We start from the raw sequence: 15242 nt of genomic DNA, 5'->3' as shown, positions 1-15242 counted from the left end.
AAGTTCTCCTTGTAAGGTAATGATCCTGGCCCTCATCCCCTGGCTGAACCACCTTCATCCTCCCTTGTGACCCCAAGGACCAGATGTCCACAGACTCCAGTGCCACTTAAAAATCCAGAGTCTGGGCAGGGTGGGCAACGCCAAGGGCTAATGAACACACAGCCCCAGTGCAGTAAATACCGCTGGATGACTGATAGACCCATCAGTTAGTGAGATGGGTGAGCATGGAGGAAGCTCTCGGAGTTAATTAGTGATCACCTTCCCGTTTACGATCAGCAGGGATTTTCAGATGGATACCTAAGACAACCCTAACTGTATAGTACACTCAGTGGATCTGCTCGCGGGCTCTCTGTCGGGGGGCATCAGGGTAGCTGCAGGGCCGAGCGTCATGGTGGAGAAGGCTGGGGAGCCGCCCGCTCAGGCAACATTTTACAGTGTGTATTCACATCTGTGCCCCATGCATTATGACGACATCCGATTACAGAAATGCAGAGGGGCGGGGACCACTCCCACACTTGCAAGCTGCAGGAACTCAGTTCTGTGAGGTTCAGTGCTCGCCCAGGGTCCCACGGTGAGTCAGGGGAGTGGGAGCTTCGAAGGAAGGCTTCCCATTGCAGGCCCACGTTCCTTCTCTCTGGCACTGCACAGAGTAAGCGAGACGCATGGCGGCGGCTGACGGACTCTTCGATGTTACGACTGCATGACCATGACATGATGGAAATCATAGCAGGAAAGCAAAGCTCACCCGTATTTCCCATCACGCTGGCATAAAAACTTGACATTCCCAAAGTGGCCTTTCTAGAAGTCATCTACGTGCATACGTATTTTCACATTGTGCTCATTTGAGATTATGTGATTTTGCTTGCATCACTCAGCATGTTATTTCAAGGATCTCATAATGCTCATTTGGCATTCATTCAACCAATTTTATTTTACACCTGCTATCTGCCAGGCACCTTCATGGGCAGTCAAGACAAAATGGTGAGCAAAAAGGACAGTGTCCCCACCAAAGAAATGGTGGAAATAGACCTTAATTAAACAACCAAACAATGAAATTATTAGAAACTATGGTAAGTCGTATAAAAAGGCAAAGCATCGAGCTCTAAGAAAGCTTGTAATAGGAGCTTCAAAATGATAATTTTAAAGGTCTCATAATATTGGACCAGGTGGGTAATCATATTTATCTAAACAGTCTCCATGTAATCAAGTTTGGTTTCAACTTTCTATTATCATAACTAAAGTTACTCTGAAATATCTGGAAATGAAATATCACTATGTCTTACCATTTACTTGAAAATATTTTAGAAACAAAAAGATGAAGTAAACAAAGCAAAGGTTTATAACTGTTAAAACAGGGCAAGGGGTGTATACAGGTGTTCATTATAGTATTCTCTCTACTTTCCTAGATGTTTGAAATTTTCCATAATTAAAGGTAAAAAAAAAAATCATGATTTAATAGACATTTGCACAAAATAGGTTTTTTTCTTCCTTTGAATTACCCCTTAGGATACAACTGAGAAACAAGGTAACTGGAGTGAAAAGATGCAGACACCATCAAGGCTATTTTTGCATACTATGCTAACAAAACCCATTCCAAACATTCTACCAATTGCCACAGGCAGCCCAAACATGCACCTGCTGTCCTCTGGCCTCATTAAAGCAATGGATGGCAATGTTTAAATTGTTTCCTCATTTAATTAGTGTAAGTAGGCAAGGTCCGTTGTATGTTACATTTCTCCCATTTTCCAGTTAAGCATCTGAACTGCCTTTTATAACATCAGTGAGCTGCTTAGAGTGCAGAAAGGAGGGGTCTGAGGAATCAGGAGGACCCCAGTTGAACCCTAGCTCCTCTGCCCCTTAGGTAAATGCTTTGGCAAATACTTAAGTGTCCAGGCTTGGCATTGCTTCACCTGAGAAATAGGGGTGAAAAGTCTGCCCAAGAGGGGGAGGCAGGGCTTAATGGGACAGCCTGTGGGGAAGGCCCTGAGACAGCCTGGGGACAGAATGGATGTTCACTGAACCACCTGGTGCCTTCTCCGTCCCGGAGCAGACTGCGCCCCACTTCCACCTGCCAACAGAACCTCACTGCAAGCCCTGATCTCAGGCTCTGGTGTGACCACAGGCAAGTCAGCCTCTCTGTTCCTCAGTTTTCCCGTGTGCAAGCAGCAAGAATGATTACTCACCTCTGAGAGGATGTGCAGGATTAGAGGAGAAGACGGTGTTACCCAGTCACAGCCCTCCGGGGCATAATCTGTCAAATGGGCACAAGGGCTCCAACTTCTCAGGAGTGTGGCCACCACAGGGCGCCCCTGAAGTGCTTGGTCCTGAGCAGCCTGAGCTCCACCTACTGCCCAGGGTTCCTCAATTCCTGCAGTTAATACCTCCTCAATACCCCTGGTATGAGAAAAGGGGTCCAGGCAGCCCGTTGCCAAGTGAGAATCCCGACAGGGGGTCTGCAACTGACAAAACCAGAGCAGCATCAACGCCAAATGTCCCAAGGAAGGAGCCCGAACCCAGGATACCTGGATGGCCTGCGGTGACTCCACACACTCGATGAGGGGAACATGGGAGGGGTGAGATACATTTTTACTCAATAAAGGAGCTTATTATATTCAAGAGTAGCTTAAAAGGAAAAACTGGGGATTTCTGTGAATTGCACTACCCCGGGAGGATCAGGGGCCAGTGACCGGTCCAGAAAAACCCACGACTCCTGCTGGCCCTACCACCCCCTACCAAAAGGCCCAGCCCAGAAGCCTCTCCAGCTGTCTCCCTGCACTGGGGCAGCCCTGCTGATGAAGAAGGAGGCACAGGGCAGGGACGAGAAGCTTTGAAAAGCGATGGGCCAAAAGGCCCCTCAACCGATGAAAGGTGGAAACAGACTTGAACCAGGTGGAAACAGCTTTGGGACTCCAGGGATCTTGCTGTGAACCACTGAGCCACTGGGGCTCCTTCACCACCATACAGTACGGCAGTGATCTGTTGTACGAGTTTCCCCATTGCTACTTTAGCAAATTACCACCAACATCATGGCTAGAAACAGCACAAATTCATTCTCTTACAGTTCTGAAGGTCAGGAGACCAAAGTAAGTTATAAGGCGCTAAAATCAAGGTGTCAGCAAAGCTGGTTCCTTCTGGAGGTTCCAAGGGAAAGTATGGTCCTTATATCTTCCACTTCTAGAGGCTGCACGCATTCCTGGGCTCCTGGCTGCATCACTTCTTTCTGTTTCCATGGTCAGGGGGTCACATCTCCCTCTCTCTCCCTCTCCTAAGGACACTTAAGATTACACTAGATCCTCCTAGATACGCCAGGATAATCTCATCTCAAGATTCTTCATTGCTTCTGCCAAAATCCCCTCTGCCCTACGAGGTGGCAGGCACAGGTTCTGGAGATTAGGATGTGGAGATCTTGGGGGGGCTGTGATGGAGCCAACCACATGTGCTGAGCTGTCTTTCTCCCGCACCACGTGTCACTCCTCCTATCGCCAGCACATAGCATGGTGCCCGCCAGACAGTAAGTGCCCAGGAAATGCAGAAGAAGAGAAAGCAGGGAAGAAAAAGGGAGGGCCCAGGGTGGGAACACAACCCTAAAGTCTTGCATCATCCCTGAGTCCCCCACAAGGGCGAGAGGGAAAGGAGGCTTCACTAGCAGGTATTTGTCCACTGGGAACACGTTATCAGTTGCAAAGCACCCGGCACCTTATTGGCCCGAGGATGGACTCCCCCATGTGCAGTGTGTTTCCCTGTCCCCGTGTGTTCCCACAGCTATTGCTGTCCGCACAGCGGGTCAGGGGGCAACAGGCAGCTCCTTTCCTGTGGACCTGCTGGGAATCCGGGCAGGGCTGGGGTAGCCAGCTGGCTCACTGCTGTGTTCTGATGAAGGCACTTTCCCTGCAGAGAGAAGACACCACCGGAGAAGCCTCCAGGTAACCGGACCTTGGCCACAAAAAGCTTTGGTTGCCAACCCCCGCCCTCCCCCCTGCCAAGAAACCGTAGAAATGGTTCCTTCTCAGGGAAAAGACCATGGCAATGATAGCCACCGCTCACGCCTGAGCTTTGCAAATAGTCGTCTCGATTCTTTTCAGCCAACAGGGTGAAAGGAAACGTTGGTTTCTGTGCTCATTTTACAGGTGGGGAAATAGAGGCACAAGGCAAAAGTCACCAGCTGGGAAAAAGGCAGATAAAGGATTCCTGAGTCTCGAAGTCTCAGGCTGGGCTCTTCCGACGTGGGCACAAATCTGCCAAGCACGGGGGTCAAACCGCGTCCCTGGGGCCACAGGCTGTGTCCGTAGCTGGTACGATAGGAGGGCTTTCCAGCGTCTGACGCAGAGCTGAGGGATGCGGAGCCCAAGCCCTCTGCTGACCTGAGGGTATCCCATGTGCAGTCACACCCATGTAGCCACTCTGCTCACCAAGGTGACGTCCATGTGTGCTTGGCATGGGGGCGGCCCCGGGGACAGGGAGATGATGGAACCACCGTCACTGTCCTTGGAGGGCTCGGTGGACACACTCACACAGATAAACCTGACCAGTGCCGGCAATGCTCTCTGGACCCGGACGGCGTCCTGCTGAGGCCGTGCTCCTACACGGAGGCTCCAGCTGCGGGGGTGAGGAGAGTCTCATGGAGAAGCGGGCTCTGCTGCAAGGTCCCGAAGGATGAAGGGGAGTTTTCCAGGAATAAGAGAATACTAGAGTTCTTACAGATGGAAGGGCGTGCTCTTTATAAACGTTCAGCTCACTGGGAAAAATAAATACCTGAGTTGATGTTTGGCACAGACTATGTACAGAGTGGAGAGAAGGAAGGGAAGAAAGAGGAGGAGAAAGAGAAGGAGGGAGGGAGGGGGAGGGTCTCTTGTTTCGACCTCTTCCATGTGAGGCTCCGCACTTGGCCTTTATCAGGCCAAAGGTCAAGGCAAAAAGAGGAACAGATGGTAATGCCTCCTACCGCCAGGGAGGTGAGCCGGCAAAGTAGGTGGCTGCCCAGCCTTCCAGTCTGGCCTCCCAGCAATCACCCCCAGACACGCATCTTGGTCTGGGAAAGCAAGCAAAGCATGGCGAGGGGTCCAGGGCAATGGGTGGAGGACGGTGCCCCTCGGGGAAGAGCCCCTGAGACAGAGGTCAAAGACAGCATCTGGCATTTTTACTCCTTGGGACTCTGCCATGAGTGAAGGGGGTCAAAGGAGGAGGGACCACAACTCTAACCCTACAATGAAGAGTCCCTTCCTCTGAAGCCATCTTCAGAATCAGAGCCCTGACTTGGTTTTGATCCTCAAAGCTGGCAATTCAACCAGTTAGGCCCCAGCCCGGCACTGTGACTATTTCACGGCTGAAGGGCCTCGCTGCTCCAGGACACTGACATTTGGGAAGCCCCTTGTCCCAAAGGTCTCAAGAGAGAATCTGGGGTCTCAAGGGGCATCATCTACTATGGTCTAGCCTCTGGGGTGGCCACCCAGAGGGAAGCGTTTGGGAAACCAGAGGCTCTCCTCACCCCTTGGAAGAAGAGGTCACTGTTTTTCTGTCCTACAGCGTCTTTTCCTCCCTGCATCCAGTCTCCAAGAAGCACTGTGTTGGGGAACTGGCTGCACGTTTCTCCCGAGTCGGACCTGGGCGCGGGTCTGGGCTCTTGCACACATGCACCCGGGAGACAGGCCGAGGACATTCCACTGGTGGCTGAGCCACTTCTAGGCTGGGCGACCTTGAGAAAGCGCCCCAGCTCATGAAGCCTCAGGAATCACAGTACTGACCCCCTCCCCCTTGCGTGAAGTGCCAGCTTTCAGAAGGACATTCCCAGGCTAGTCTGCTGGACCCAGGAGATGAAAGACACACAGAGCAGAGCTGAGACACCCCCAGACACCCCACAAAGACTAGACGGACTGACCACAGCCGAGCCCAGACACGGGGGAAGTCCAGCCAAGATCAGCAGAGCCACTCGGCCAACCAGCCCAGATGCAGAGGCAATAAATGCTTATTATCGGAACCAGTGAGATGCTGTTGCTTGATACGCGGCATTTCTGGGGCAATAAATCTTATATTCAGTCTGTAGGATGGCAGTAATAACATGGACCTCCCAGGGCCACTGTGGAGATTAAATGAGACAAACAAGTGTTTGTCTTGATGAATGGGAGCTGTGATCCCACCACCTTCACAAGACGGTCTGTAATCAGCACTGGATGGACCGCAGAGCCTCAGTCTACCATCCTGAGGGAGCCGGCCAATGTCAAAAGAGGCGGCATGGGTGGGGGTGACCTCTCCACCCTCCCCGTGCTGTAACCCCAGATCTCCATCCCTGCCAGGCCCTGGCATGGTGAAGCAGAGGTTCCTGCAGCCCTGTGTCCACCCTTGAAGTCAGGGTCGGGAGCCACGGGCCCACCCCCATCTGCTCTTACCCAGCTCCAGGCCCTGGAGAGGCCCCCACATGGTTGTGTGCATCTTGGCCACCTTGTAAGGCTCAGTTTCCTCAGATCTCAGAATTACCCCCCTTCCCGGGCTTGCTCTGAGGACTGGATACGCAAATGAGTTTGAAATTCCAGCAAGAGGGGCACCTGGGTGGCTCAGTCATTAAGTGTCTGCCTTCGGCTCAGGTCATGATCCTGGGGTCCTGGGATCAAGCCCCGCATCGGGCCCCTGCTCTGCGGGGAGCCTGCTTCTCCCTCTCCCACTCCCCCTGCTTGTGTTCCCTCTCTCACTGTGTCTCTCTCTGTCAAATAAATAAATAAAATCTTTAAAAAAAAAAAAAAAAGAAATTCCAGCAAGAAGCAGGTCACTACACAAAATGAGGCCACGTCCTCTATCATCCCTCTATCATCATCACCGTCCCCTCCACCACCATCACAACCCCCAGCATCCTGAAGGTTGCCATCACCATCACCATGCACAGGGAAGCATAATACTCAAGAGTAGAAGGGAAAAAATGTGTAGGGAGGTGGTTATATGCATGCGCTCCACATTCGGAGGGCTTGGTTTGAACTTCAGATTGGCTTCTTGGTAGCTGTGTGACCGTGGGGAAGTTACTCAACATCTCTGAGCCTCAGTTTTCTCACCTATAAAACAGAGATCATAGCACTCCCTACCTCACAGTGTCATTATGAAGATTACATGAGTTAATACCCACAGAGCAAGTAAAACGGTGTTTGGCACACAGTAGATGCTCAGTACGGTTAGCCGGTGAGCTGCCACTCTGGGGGCTGCCACTGTTCATGGTTAGACCACCACACAGCAGGTACGTGAAGTGTCTCAACTCCTCGAATTCTCAAGAGGGCTCTGAGAAACGTAAAGGGACTTGCCCCGCTCTGAAGGCAGTGCCGTGCCCACTCCCCCGGGGACCCAGGCGATGGGCGGGCCACAGCAAGTTCCCAGAACGCGCCCCCACGCCTTCCCGCACCCGCACTGACAACCAGGAAACTGGCGGATAAGCTCTCTGCTGGTGCCCGGGTCGTTTTCACTTCACTTGTGCTGCTTCTGCAGCTTTTGTCCTCTATGATGCGCTCGGCTGGGCAGGCGCCCCTGTGGCACCAAAAGCTTTGCCGGTGGCAGCCACAGGGAGCAGGGGTGCCAAGGTCCTGCCCCCGCCAGCCCCCAGCCCCCCGCCAAGCAGCCCGGGAGACTCGCGAAGAGGAGGTGCCTGGCCTTACAACCACTCCGGGTGTTACTTAGCCCTCGTCCGGGAGGTCTGTTCAGGAACAGCCCAGGTGTGCCAGGCAGGGGCTGATGGCCAGCTTGCTCCTGGACCAGTGGTGGCAGGCAGATGGCTGGCAACTGATGGGGCTGGGGAACTTGACCTCTGCATGCGATGAAAGGGTTCAGAAAAGCTTTGTGGTGATGGCACTGCCTGGAATCCAGAGTGCAGAGATCCCTGCATCCACAATTCAATATTTAAGTACCAAGCACCTGCTCCAGGCACCTGCTCCAGGCCACTTCGGCTGAGGGATCCAAAGCTAATCGGACCTGGGGCGCCTGGGTGGCTCAGTTGGTTAAATGTCTGCCTTCTGCTCAGCTCATGATCCTAGGGTCCTGGGATCGAGCCCCGCGGGGAGTCTGCCTGTCCCTCTCACTCTCCCTCTCTCTCTCTCAAATAAAATAAAATCTTAAAAAAAAAAAGCTAATCTGACCTGGTCCTGGCCTCAGGAGTACTCAAGCTAGTGTGGGGGACACGTGGGGGGACACGCTGAATGCTAGGATGAGGTGTGAGCAAGAAGAATGGGATCCAAAGGGAAGCGGACTTCACTTGCTTCATTCACTCAATGACTATTAACAGGGTACCCACCTGACAGGTACTGGGGACACAACAGTGAGGCAGGCAGATTCGGGTCCCTGTTTTCATGGAACGCACCTTCTTGTGCCTCAGAGAACCACAAAGACCTCCACGGACAAGTGTCTGGGTGTCAGCTGTCCTGCAAGCACCTGGGTAAGCCTGGCAGGTGCCCGACGGGGCAGGGAGCTAGGCCAGGCCTCCAGAGGTCAAGCTGGGCTCAGATACGGCCTCCCGCTCTGTCTGGTGCTGCAAGGCTCGGCAACCTCAGTGAACATCACCAATAATGGTAACGCATCCCAGCAACTGTTTATCAAATGCTTCCAGTATGCTAGCATGCAGTACTTCGTTCCTCCTCACTGGACTTCTGTCAACCAGGTGTTCTATTTCCCCTGCTTACCAAAGAGAAACTGAGGCACGAAGCAGGTAAGTCCCACAGCTGGCGATGGCAGAGTGAGGTGCTCCACATACGTCTGTAGCCAAAGCCTGTGTTTCTACTCGACACCCCCACCCCACCCCCGTCCTGCGTCTCTCCTTGGAGAGCTGAGAACCCAGTCAGATGGTTCCTGCTGAACGCTCTCCTCTGTGGGGACTAGAGCTGGGCTCACGACAGGACAGGCTTGGGAAGGGACTCCAGCAGCTAGCCCTGGTGAAGGTCCATGCCAGGCGAGGCAAACATCCGGGCACCGCTGTCCCTGCGGGCATGGGCCCCAGCACAGCCAGACCCGGGGAGCCAGCAAGGTGGGCAGGAGCCGCCAGCGCCCTGGCACCAGCCCCGGCCCCTGTGTGCCCCACTGGCTGACTGGCAAGGCTTCAAAGGGGTGTGCCAAGCAAGCTGGGGGACCGGGCTGGGCTGGCTAGCCTGAAACAGAGATGGGAGAACAAAAGGAGGCCATGTGGGCTGGTCTGGCAGGATCCCATGGTGCGATGGAGGGCGGGAGCGGGGAGGCAGGGAGGGAGGGCTGCGGTGGGCAATGCACAGCCAGCAGGAGGTCCCAGGGGTGGTGCCTGTACAGTGTGGAACCTGAGGATGGGGGGAGCTGGGCCTTGGCAGGTGGCGGGCAGCTGGGGGCAGCCCTTTGTGCCTGTTAGGAATCCACAGGACTCGGGTAGGCGTCTGTGCACTTCAGAGGAACTCATTCGCTCATTTCTCCACTTGTCAACGTGGACAAACGCCCGCTATGAGCCCGACACTCGGGAGCGCCAAGGACCAAGCCATGAGCCAGAACGACAGGCCTGGGCAGGTGGGATCCCGGGGTCCCTCCGGGATGAGGACAGGGCAGAGCCTTGTCACATGGCACAGCACTCAGGTGCCCACGTGGGACCCACAGACAGAATGCCTGGGCTCCCTTCCTGCCTCCATCCCCGACTGTGACCTCAGGCATGTGATTCAGCCCGAGCCTCAGTGCCTGGTGCACAGTGCGTGTTCGGTAAGCGTCCCCAGCGGCCAAGCCATCAGTCCACTGCCAGGTGGGGGTATGCCCATGACATAGCACAGGACTCCTGTCCCCAGGAAAAGGCTCTCCCAACTGCATCTCGCCAGCTCCTGGGGAATCACTGCACGTGGAGTGAGAGAAGCCGGCAGATTCGAAGCGCCCAGACACCTGGATCCATTGTAACTGTCGCAAGAGAACATTGTAACTGTCCCAAGAGGTGGTCGCTTAACTGGGGAGACAATGTGCAGCTTGCCCTCAGCCACACAGGCAGGGAACGGGGTCCCACCATCCCAGAGCCCCGACTTCCAGCCCGTTCCAAAGACACAGTCACACCTGGTCCCTGCCGGAGAGGTCCTCATGTTCTTTCTAGAGATGAGAGCCACACGTAAATGGAACTGGGGGCACCGTGCAGAGCAGCTGACGATCAAGGGTCACAAGAGGTGGCCTGTAGGAGAGCTGAGGGTGATCGGGGGAAACAGAGGGAGGGACCCGATATGGCCAGACAGGACAGGAGCCTCAGAGCACAGGCCGAAGCGGCCTCGGAACCCGTTTCTCTCACGGTTCTGACAGGAAGAGAGCTGTCCTGAAATTCTCGGTGAATTTAAATCATTGCTAATGTCTCGTCAAAGACGGCATGTCACAGGAGCTGCTCTCCTGGCCAAAACTCCAGCAAATACTGCTTGACGTGGCAAAAGGGCTGGGATGATGTGAGGCCGGACATTTGGAGGTGCTGGGATGCTGCCAGAGGGGGCCTGGCTCCCTCCGGGGCTGACGGGGCCCGATGCCGAGCTCCTGGGCCACTTGCCAGTGTTTGTTCCGTGCACACCAGTGGGGCCTCCTGCCTTGCCCCAGGGTCACGTTAGATGGGGATGGGATTATTACCTGCCTGTCAGGTCACTGAGAGAGAGGGAGGTACAGAGAGGCCAAGAGACAGGTCCCCGGAGAAGTTGCCAGCCCCAGCAGCTGGCCCCCGAGGCCCGGAACGCCCAGGGCCCAACGGAAAGCACCCTGCTTCCTCTCCTGACTCGCTGAGCAAACACAGGAGGAGAGGAGGTGCCCGGGGCGGCTGGCCAAGCAGGGCTTCTGCCCACCGCTCCCTCCTCCTCCCGCCCAGCCAGGCGCAAGCCCGCGCCCTGGCCCGGGGCCCGCTCTCACCCCCCGAGCACCCAGAGTGGGGGCTTCCCGCCATAGCCTCTCAGCAGGGTGAAAGCAGCCCACGTCCAGCGGCTCCAGCAATCTGTACGTCTCACTGCGTATTTCCAGGAGCTGAGGTGCACGCCTGGAAACTGCTAATGCCTTCACTGGAAACCTATCAAGGCATTTCAGTGATGCCACTGACCCATGAGATCTCATCCAGACACACCGCAGGGCCCAGAAGGGTGTCAGATAACCTGCTCACAGTGTGTGGCCGGGGCAAGCCAGGCCTCTGCTCTCGGGGGCAGACTTCCTCACGGACGCAATGACGGGCTCGGGCCGGGAGCCCGCTGAGACCCCTACAGAGCGTGATGGGGTTGAAAAGAGGCTCTTTGCTGTCGGGAGGCCGTGGACATCAACCCTTGTGCGGTACCTTCTTCGCTGTGTGGCCCTGGGGAATTCATTTGATGTCTCTGAGCTATTTCTTCATCTTCAAGGTGGGGAGGGCAATTCCTCCCTGCAGACTCTTCTGGTGAGAAACAAATGAGAATGGCCAGAAAGGGCCAAGTGTGGAGCAAGTACCCCAAATAGCGGGGGGTGGGGGAGCTGCTAGACCCTCCTCACCCATAGTAAGTTCTTAAATGGATATCTGTATTCAATCGTTTTCCTTCTGAGGAACAGAACAGGCTTGCTGTGGGGTTTGGGACCCAAAGTGCTCACTGGGTCAACAGAGATTTGCTGGTCTCTCATCTTCTTACATAAAACTAGGACCTGAGCTACTCCACTCCCAACACACACAGACGTGCACACGCACACACATTCATATTCTCTCGTGCTCTCTCTGATTCACTGCCTCACTCCCTCCATGCATATCCAGCAAATGGCACCTCTGCTCCTATAGGAAACCAATGGATGGGGCAATGGTATTGATCCCAGCCGATCAGAGAGATTCTGAGGGAGCCAGCAGCAAGCCAGAGATTCACAGAGGGCTTTTTTTTTTTTTTTAAGATTTTATTTATTCATTTGAGACACAGAGATACAGAGAGATAGAGAGAGAGAGAGAGCATGAGGAGGGGGAGAGGCAGAGGGAGAGGGAGAAGCAGGGTCCCTGCTGAGCCAGGAGCCCGATGTGGGGCTTGATCCCAGGACCCTGGGATCATGACCTGAGCGGAAGGCAGACGCTTAACCATCTGGGCCACCCAGGCACCCCTCCCAGAGGGCTTTTCTAATGGTTTTTCCCTATCAGATTGTTCCAATACTCAACAAGGATTAGATGGGCCAGCAAATGCAAGCAATGCTATGGCAACCCCTGCCCTCAGCAGATTTCAAGTCAGCTAATAGTAATCATTGCTATTCTCATCGTATCTACCACCAAAAAAAAAAAAAAAAAAATGCTGTGTAACAACAAAAACTCCGTTGCATAGACACTAAGTGTCTGTGTGTCTGGGTGGCTGGGCAGGTGGTTCTCATGATCTCCGTGGGGCTCACTCAGGGGTCTGGGAGTTGGCTGGTCTCAACAAGGATTGATTAGAGCCCCTCGGTTATGTTCTGCGTGTCTCTCCTCCTCCCCCCGCAACCCGAAGGCTAGCCTGGAAATGTTCCTCTCTTGGTGGGGACGGAGGTCCGACAGTGTAAATGCAAATGCTTCTTCAGAACTCTTTGCAGTGTATCTGAATCTGCTTGCGTTGGGCAAAAGCAAGTCACAAAATCGAGCCCAGCATCAGAGATACAGGGCATGGGGAAAGAGTTGGGGCCATTCGTGTAATCCACTCACCACCGCCTTAAAGGGAGGAGACATAGAATTATGTCACAGATAGTTTGCAACGCCTGGAGAGCCAGCCTGATGCTGCAGTTAGGCCCCACCAGGGGAGACATCCGTGCGTCCGAGGTTTGGATGGCCCTGCTGAGTGTGCAGAGTACCGACTTCGCCCAAGAACGGGCTTGCAGGCAGAGAAGTAACACAGGTCTGGTGACCAAATTCTCCTCTTCTTCTTTTTTTTAAGATTTTATTAAGAGAAAGAGAGAGATAGTCAGAGAGAGCACAAGCAGGGGGCGGCAGGCAGAGGGAGAAGCAGGCTCCCCAATGAGCAGGGAGTCTGATGCGGGGCTCGATCCCAGGACTCTGGGATCATGACTTGAGCGGAAGGCAGATGCTTAACCGATGGTGCCCCCCAGGCGCCCCCCAAACTCTCTTCTTTACCCCATAGAGAATGAGAGCAAACAGCAAGGAGTTAGTTAAAACAGCTGGAATCAACTGGCAGCCCTATTTGGGGGAAAGAGTGTGTGAATTACGCAGTCCCACAGAAAGGAATGCAATCTTCCAACCTCCATAAACCCAGGATAAAGGTCAAGCAAAGGCTCCATGTTAATTGTCCTCCCCTGCTCCCCACCCCAAAATGTCCTCATTTTACTGGGGATAAGGAGAACACGCAGCAATAAACCACCTCTGCACAGGGTCTGCAGCGCTGTCTCTGCTGGCTGGAGACCAGAAAGAAAAGGCCAAACAGGGATCGGAGCTGATTTCCAACATGAGATTCAGTGGTTCTGGGCTGGGGCTCAGGAGCTGATATTTTTCATAAACGCCCCCAGGAGACTCTAAGACAGTTACTCCTCGGATCACATTTTGAACCCCTTCTCCCCAAGACGGATGAAGGAACGTGGCTGTCGAATCACCCCATGCCCTACAGAGACCCCGTGCGCCCAAGGCCACGGGGCACTCATGTGCTAGTGCGGAAACCTAGGAGTGCATGCAACACATGCATGCGCGCGCACACATGCCGCACATACTCATCACACGCAAGTGATGCCGAATGAGGGGCGGGTCTGCAATTAGAGCAACTGACGGTGTTCACACTTGACACGGCGAGCAGTTTCTGGGCTCCGAGCACAGCGCCGCATCTCCGTCTCTCCATAATTGGAGGCAGGGGCTGTTTATCGCTAATCTTTTTCCGGTGAGAAAAATAAGGCACAGAGAACTTAGAGAAGTTGAAGTGTCCGAAGTCCCAGAGCTAGTAAGTTGTGGTGTCCAGATGTGTCAGCAGACATTCAGACCCCAGGGTCCACGTTCTCACCCCCTGGCAGGACACGCAGGAGCATTAATCCCACCTGGGGGTGCTGCCTGCCACCTGACGCTCCAGCCGAGCCCGTGAGCGCCCTCATAAAGATGGGAGTCAAGTTCCTGAACTTGCCTTGTGACCCCAATACCTTAGAGCAAAACTGTTAAGATCATTAAGTCCTTTCCCTGATGCCTTTGCGACGGCAAACGGCTTACATTACCTCATTTTTTTCTGTCCACCTCCTCATGGTGGTCTCCACTACCCTTCCCGCCAACCACCCACCTAAAAGTGGGTGCCACGAGGTAGGCGGCTACCCCAGGACCTACTGTGTGCACCCAGGCAAGGAACATGCCCTCCTTGGGTCTCCACAGCCTTGCTAGGGCTACGTCTTCCTGCCACCCCCCGCCCCACTTTTGCAGACAAGGAACTGAAGGAGCCTCAGAGAGGTTAAGCAACTTGCCCATGGCCACAGAGCCAGTCCATGGGCCAGGACTGTACTTGAACTTCAGTCTCATCTAGTCTAGATAGAGCATGATCTCTCACCTTCTCTGAAGTGTGATTCATGTGCCTATGTCAAGGCCCTTGGGGACTGAACAAAATGTTAACGTCCAGCCTGAAAAACGTGATGACCATCTTTACTGGAGGGAAAGGAACTTCCTGTATAGTTATTATAAGTAATGGTGGGGGGGGCAGGGGCGGTGTTCGAACTGGGAATAGGAAATATGCTACTTCCCAGCAAAGGGGCGTTCCGGAGCCAAGGAGATGCTGTTTTTGAAGGCACATTCCAAAGAGGGGTTGGCTGCTTGCAGAAAATGCCCAGGGCTGCTAGGGAGGCCCCCAGGCTGTGCGCTGGCTCTGGCTCCCCAGAACCTTCTCTGCGGACGTGGCTTTCGTGGATGGGGACGGGCATCCAGCCAGCAGCTGACAGGACGCACTCTTTGGCAAGCTTCCCTAGGATGGGATAAGGAAAAGTTTTGTTTTTTGTTTTTTTATTTTTTTTCCTTCCTACTCCATGTTTCCCCAGCTTGGAGAAAGTGGAAAATCTAACATACCGAAAATGAAATTCCAAAATAGTACCTCCAATTCGGGCCTGCTCAAGGACCTCAAGGGGCCTAGGACGACTGTCCATCTGGGTGTGGGGACCTTGTGCAAGAAGGGTTACTGGACTGAGGATGAGGAGTCCTGGGGAATCTGCACCCAGGGGATTCAGTGGGGTTCTGTGAGCTTACAGCTTCACACCTGGTCATTTCACTTGGGACATCATTCTTTTTTTTTTTTTAAAGAATTTATTTATTTATTTATTTGACAGAGAGACACACAGCCTGAGAGGGAACACAAGCAGGGGGAGTGGGAGAGGGAGAAGCAGGCTTC

The 15242-nt window shown here is 53.9% G+C and overlaps 1 long non-coding RNA gene across 6 annotated transcripts in view; it reads right to left on the bottom strand.

Moving 5' to 3' along the window:
* Window positions 1-15242, bottom strand: part of LOC118015213 — a 185695-nt gene that overhangs the window by 39031 nt on the left and 131422 nt on the right. Inside the window, exon 3 of one of the 6 annotated variants that reach the window (XR_004680577.1) lies at window positions 12371-14822. The exons of the other annotated variants lie outside the window; for them this stretch is intronic. This is a non-coding gene — a long non-coding RNA (uncharacterized LOC118015213). Of the gene's footprint in view, window positions 1-12370; window positions 14823-15242 lie in introns of those variants that run through there. 6 annotated transcript variants of the gene reach the window in all.

Source organism: Mirounga leonina, unplaced genomic scaffold (genome assembly GCF_011800145.1).
Source record: "Mirounga leonina isolate KUSES-001 unplaced genomic scaffold, KU_Mleo_1.0 Mir_165, whole genome shotgun sequence".
Classification (NCBI taxonomy): domain Eukaryota; kingdom Metazoa; phylum Chordata; class Mammalia; order Carnivora; family Phocidae; genus Mirounga; species Mirounga leonina.
This window is presented reverse-complemented; position numbering and strand designations above follow the sequence as displayed.